This window comes from Gossypium arboreum, chromosome 1, assembly GCF_025698485.1.
Source record: "Gossypium arboreum isolate Shixiya-1 chromosome 1, ASM2569848v2, whole genome shotgun sequence".
Taxonomy (NCBI): Eukaryota; Viridiplantae; Streptophyta; class Magnoliopsida; order Malvales; family Malvaceae; genus Gossypium; species Gossypium arboreum.
Window position 1 is genome coordinate 99,504,494 of NC_069070.1, and position 6,712 is coordinate 99,511,205.

Sequence of the window (6,712 nt, forward strand, 5' to 3'; positions counted from 1 at the left end):
AAGCGGGAACGGCAGTTTTCTTGCCACGTGAGCTTGACATGGTATACCCGGAAGAAGAACAAAGAATATAACATAACTAACTAACTCAAGAAGTAATCATGAATATACTTAAACTAACCAGTCCAACCAACAATATTCAGCAATTTAATCTAAATGATAGAAGTTTATATAGCAATTGACATAATAAAAGCATGATTATTTTCAACATAAAATGAATGAACTAGACTCTTATGGGAACACACAAAAAGAATGAATGTATTAGAAAGCATTGACTAAAATGGCAAAGAATAAACGTATAAGCATGACTATAGTGAGAACTATGAATATAAACAAAAAAACTGACAAATAAAACCATAAGAATCATAAAATTAGTAAAAGGGATGAAGAAAATAGAGAAAAAAGAGTAAACAAACGCTAAAAAGATGAGAATGGGTGTCAAAAATAGAGTTGGAGGTGGCGCACGGGAGTGGCAGGGAGGCCGTGTGGACTTGTAGCGGTTAGGGTTAGGGATTTTGGGTGAAGAAGATGATGAATAGTGAAGGGTATTTATAGATTTTGGGACACATGGCCAGGGGACACGCTCGTGTTCCCCAATTTTTGCCCGTGTGATTCGTGAATTTTGAATTTGGGCGCGTCTGACATTTGGCCCACGCCCATGTTCCTTGGGCGTGTGGGTGCACACGCCGTGTCGCACGGCCGTGTCTGTCTTCGTTCACTTCTCCCACGCCCGTGTATGTAGGCCCACGCCCATGTTAATCTGACAGGTTCGACCACGGGTTCTAGACACAGGCGTGGTGAATGCCCGTGCTATTTTTTCAGGTTCAACCACGGTTCTACGACACGAGTATGTCGTACGCCCGTGTTGTTTTGGCAGATTCGCCCACAGTCCAAACGCAAGGCCGTGGCGACTAATCGCATCCCGTGTTGGGAAAAATTTTGCCCTTTTTTTACACGGCCTAAGGCATGCACCGTGTGCCTGACCGTGTGTACTTTAGAAAGCCTGCGTTCCATGAGTCGGTTAGTATGTTAGATGTTAAAACTAAAATTTAAAGAAATTAATATTGTTCGTGCTTGGGTTGCCTCTCGAGAAGCGCTTATTTATAGTCTAAGCTCGACTTACCGCTCTGGTGTGTGATCATGGTGGATCGAGGAGTTTACACTCCTTATACCTGCTATAAATTTTATCAACATAAGGTTTAAGACGAGTACTATTTACCTTGAACGTGTCAAATTTGGGGTGATTTACCTCGACCGTACCGTATGTAAAAATGCTAGTTACCATAAGTGGGGTTTCTTCATTCGGTTTAGAAGTGGCGATTCGAGGATCTGCTGCATCTAGTAGTACTTTGTCTCCAACTTGAAGTTGATTTGGTGAGGCATTGAGCTCGTTCTGGCATAGTTTTGGTTTATCATGTTTTCTCGGTTTAAATGTCAGCCATTCATCTAACTCCTCGATTCGTAACGTTTGTTCTTCATGGGTAGATTCTTTGTTGTGGATTGAACATGGTTGATGTGTGTGCTACGAACTTATTTCCTGCAAAATAGGTTGTACTGTATGATCAGTCTTAGTAGAACAATTTGTACAATCACCTTCAATTTTTGATGTGTTGTTCGAGTTGTGAGCTTGAAGGTTGATTGTTTTGTTTCCTACACGAAGTGTGAGTTCACCTGTGCCAATGTCAATAATTGTTCTAGCAGTTGCTAAAAAGGGCCTTCCCAAAATTAAAGGAACATTACTGTTCTCTTCTATGTCTAAAACAACAAAATCAACTGGGAATATAAATTTGTCAATTTTAACGAGTACATCTTCAATGATACCCCTAGGAAATCTGATAGTTTTATCTGCTAATTGATGCTCAACCTAGTTTGTTTGGGTTTCCCTAGACCTAGTTGCTTAAACAATTTGTAAGGCATAACATTGATACTAGCCCATAGATCAGCCAACGTATTATTAACATCTAAACTACCAATTAAACAAGGAATCATAAAACTCTCTGGATCTTTTAGTTTGTTGGGTAGCTTATTCTGAAGAATGGTTGGGCAAACCGCGTTCAGCTCCACATGCGACCTTTCATCTAACTTTCGTTTATTTGCTAGAAGCTTATTTAAAAATTTGACTGTGTTCGGCATTTGCAAATGTACTTCAATAAACGGTAGGTTAATATGTAGTTTTTTTTTAAAGTTTAAGGAATTTACCAAATTGTTCATCTCAGCAGTCTTTCCCTGTCTCATTGGGGTATGGCACACGAGGTTTATATTCTGTACTTACCGATTTTTGTTCATTTTGGCCTACTTCATTCTTACCTTCGCTTACACCATTTCTGGCCTTGGTTTTGCCACTAATCCTTCCTCATCTTGAATGACAATTGTATTGAGTTGCTCCCTTGGGTTAGATTCAGTGTTGCTTGGTAGGCTACCTTGTGGTCTTTCAGAAATCAACTTGGCGAGTTGTCCAATCTGAGTTTTGAGCCCCTAGATTATTGCCTGTTGGTTTTTAAGTGCCGTCTCGGTATTCTGAAAATGAGTCTTTGACACCGAGATGAATTTGGCCTTAAGGTTCAGCTTTTTCTCCTGCTGATATGGTGATTGCTAAAAGCCTGGAGGGGGTGGTGGTTTCTGATTTCCTTGGCCTCCCCATGAAAAATTTAGGTGATTCCTCCAACCTACATTGTAAGTATTGCTATAAGGATTGTTTTGAGATCGAGGATTATTACCCATGTAATTTAACTGCTCGTTCTCCATGTTGTGGCCATAAGGTGGGTATTTTGAATTGCTCAATCCACCTCTATTTGCTTCGCACTGCATTACTGGGTGAACCTGTGAAGAGCTAAGAAAACCATCAATTTTCTTATTCAAGAGTTCTACCTGATTAGAGAGCATGGTGACCGAATTGACGTTATAAACGCCGACTATTTTCGTTGGCTTTGACCTCATGACTTGCCACTGATAGTTATTCAGTGACATCTCGTTTATAAATTCATAGGCATCTTCAGGTGTCTTATTATTGATGGTTCCTCTAGTGGCTGCATCAGTCATCTGCCGAGTTGAAAGATTCAAGCCATTATGAAACATTTGAACCTGTAGCCAAAGCGGTAACCTATGGTGAAGGCACCTTCTCAAAAGGTCCTTGTATCTCTCCCATGCATCGTAGAGTGTTTCTAAATCCATCTGCACAAAATAAGAGATATCATTACATAATTTAGCTGTTTTAGCTGGCGGAAAATATTTTAATAAAAACGTTTCAGTCATTTGTTCCCAAGTAGTGATTGACCCTCGAGGTAACGAGTTCAACCATTGTTTAGCCTTATTCCTTAATGAAAAGGGAAACAACCGAAGGCGGATGGCATCATCAGAAACACCATTAATTTTAAAGGTATCGTAAAATTCTAGGAAATTTGCCAAGTGAACATTGGGATCCTCATCCTGTAAACCATCAAACTGAACAAACTGTTGTATCATTTGAATTGTGTTAGGTTTCAGTTCAAAATTATTTACCGCAATAGCATGTCTAACTATACTTGACTCAGTTCCTGTTAAATTAGGTTTAGCATAATCATACATAGTACGTGGAGCAGGATTCTGATTTACTGGATCAGCAACAATCGCAGGAGGTAGCAGATTTTCTTGGTTTTCAGCCATCTCTTCAGTTGTGGTTGAAGTATCGTCCTCTTGCTCGACCTCTGTGTATCTTAGGCTTCGCCTTATTTCTCTTCGGTTTCTGCGAACTGTGCGGTCGATCTCACCGGCAAAAAGTAGTGGTCCTGATGGGTTTTTTTCTGGTCATAAACTAGAAAAACCTATTAGAAGAAAATAAATGAAGAATTAGAAAAGAAAATAAAAATTTAAATTGCAATAAAAGTAAAATGGCTAAAGTAATAAAAATCGAGTGTTCCTAATATCTTAGTTCCCCGGCAATGGTGTAAAAAACTTGATACGTGATATTCGTGACAGGGTTTAAATATTTATAATGAATCGTTCTTGAAACTAACTATTATCATGATGAAGGCAAGAGTACCTATCGAACAGTAGTATAGCTTTAGCAAGACCGGATTATCGAACCCAAAAGAACTAAAAGTACCAGTATCAACTTTCTTTTTATTATCTAGCCTAAAAAATAAAAGGGTTTTGTTTATCTAACTAATTAACTAAACTAAGAAATCACAGAAAAGAAATTTGGGAAAAATACTTTTTTGGAAAACTCAATTGATTAAGACAATACCTAAGGAAAAATCCACCTAGACTTCACTTGTTATTTGTCTCTGAATCAGATGATTTATTCATTCAACTTGTTTCATAGAGATCCCTAAGTTATATTATTATCTCTCTCGAGACTAACAACGTCTAACCCAAGATTGAATAATTGAAATCTCTTTCTAATTAACGCCCTAGGGTTGCATTAACTCGATCTATGGATCCCCTTATTAGGTTTCGCCCTAATTCGGCAAAATCTTGTCACCCTATCTCTAGGCGCGCAATCAACTCCGCTTAATTATGACAAATTTACTCTTAGATAGGGTCTATTCCTCCTCTGAATAAGAGCTTAACTTGAATCAATATCCTGGAATATCAAAACAAGAATTAAGAACACATAATTAAGAACAAGTCAAATATTTATCATACAATTCAAATAATAATAACAAGATCCTTCTTAAGTTTCATCCCCCTTAGGTATTTAGGGGTTTTAGTTCATACTAATGAAAGAAAACATCTCAAAAGAATTAAAATTACAAAACATAAGAAAACCCAAAACTCCTGAGGGAATTTGAAGGGTGATCTTTAGTCTTGATGGTGAATCCGGCTTCTGAGATGGATCGATCGGCTTTCCTTGAGCAATTCCTTGCTTTCTCTTTTGCATCCCCCGTCTAGGTGCCTCATCAGGTGTTTAAATAGGCTTTGGAATGCCTAAGAGCCCTCAAAATTGGCCTTTTTCGAATTGGACTAAACTTGGGCTCGGCAGGGACACGCCCGTGTGACACGCCTATGGGCGATTGCTTAAGACTGTGGTCAAGGCTGTTAAATGGGCACAAGCGTGTGATATACCCGTGTAAATCGTGCTTTGACCTTGCCAAAGGGACACGGCCATGTGGTCTGCCCGTGTGAGGAAGTCCAGGCCGTGTTGATTTCGTACGTTGGCCCATTTTCTCCGTTTTTGGCTTGTTTCTTATTTCTTTCACTCTCTTATGCTCGCTTAAGTATAAAACATGAAATTAAGGCATTAGGAGCATCGAATTCACCAATTTTAAGGAAAAATCATCCATAAAGTGTGCTAAGCATAGGATAGATATATGTATAAATTACGGTTTATCAGTAGCCTCCCTCGAGTAACTATATTGCTTAATCTTACATTCTGAGATTTATCTTTTTCATTTAACTTAGGACAATCTCGGATAAAATGATCTCGCGAACTACAACTGTAACAAGCTCTATTATTATTTTTCATCCAACAATCTCCAAATGTTATCTTTCGCACTGTTGCCACTCAAGTTTAATGTCGTTCACGTTGCCAACACTTGATACCGATGTAGCTTGAGCTTTAGGACTAGTGTATTGCTTTCCGCGATCTTTATTGGAATATCCCATTGAAGTGGTCGATCGGTTAAAATAATCTCTTGATTTCTTTGACGAGGAATCATAAGATTTAATCATCGATCTCTTCTTCGAACCTTTAGCCTCTGATTCCGCTTTCTTCTTTTATCGGCTAAAGTCTTCAGCTTTGCAAGCCCGGTCAACTAACACAACAAATTATTTCAAATCTAATATCCCGACTAGAAGTTTAATATCTTCGTTCAACCCGTCAACAAACCGCTTGCATATAATCTATTCGATAGAAACATAATCCCAACATACTTATTCAACCGTACAAATGCTGAACCGAGCATATTGCATAATCTCTCTCACACACTAAGTGCCATATATATAGTCGAAGCTATCTCGATCTCGTACACTAGGTGCCATATATAGCTAAAGCTATCTCGATCTCGCACACTAAGTGCCATATATAGCCAAAGCTATGTTGAATTGCACACTAAGTGCCACATATAGCTGATTTATCATCGAACATGACTGTAGTCCCGTATATACAATTTATGCAATATCAAAGCATTAAAAGCATAATTATAACAGTTCTTATTACAACGAACTTACCTTAGATATTAAAACAGTGAATTAAGTCGATTAGTCGATAACTTTAGTTTTACCCCAATCCCGATCCGAATTCCATTTTTCTTGATCTAAATATTTTAAAAATTAACTCATTAATCAACTATTTATTCTATTCAATCCAAAGTATACATTAGGTCTATTTTACACATTTGCCCCTAAACTTTCACATTTTCACAATTTAGTCCTTATCACATAAAATTGCAAATTCATGCAATTTAGTACAAACCCATGCTTAACCGAATTTAATACATGTTACTAGCAGCCCATATTTTCAAATTATTCACACTTTTAACCACCACATTTCACATTTTCTCAATTTAATCCTTTTTTGATATTTTTGTCAAAAATCACTTTACAAAAGCTATTAATCTAACATTAAACCTTCCAAAACTATCATAAATCATCAAATTAATCAAGCATTAAACAATGGCAACATGATAAATCTTTAACAATTTCAATATCTAGGGTACGGGCTATCTAAAATACGAAGCAACGATCTCAAAAACATAGAAATCATTAAAAACGGGACAAAAATCACTCACCAATTGCA

General features: G+C 37.7%; 1 non-coding gene across 1 annotated transcript; it reads left to right on the plus strand.

Moving 5' to 3' along the window:
• Positions 1-3,094: 3,094 nt before the first annotated feature.
• Positions 3,095-3,201, plus strand: LOC128282306 (small nucleolar RNA R71). Its single transcript, XR_008272533.1, has one exon. It is a non-coding gene; the product is annotated as a small nucleolar RNA R71 (small nucleolar RNA).
• The last annotated feature ends 3,511 nt before the right edge of the window (positions 3,202-6,712 follow it).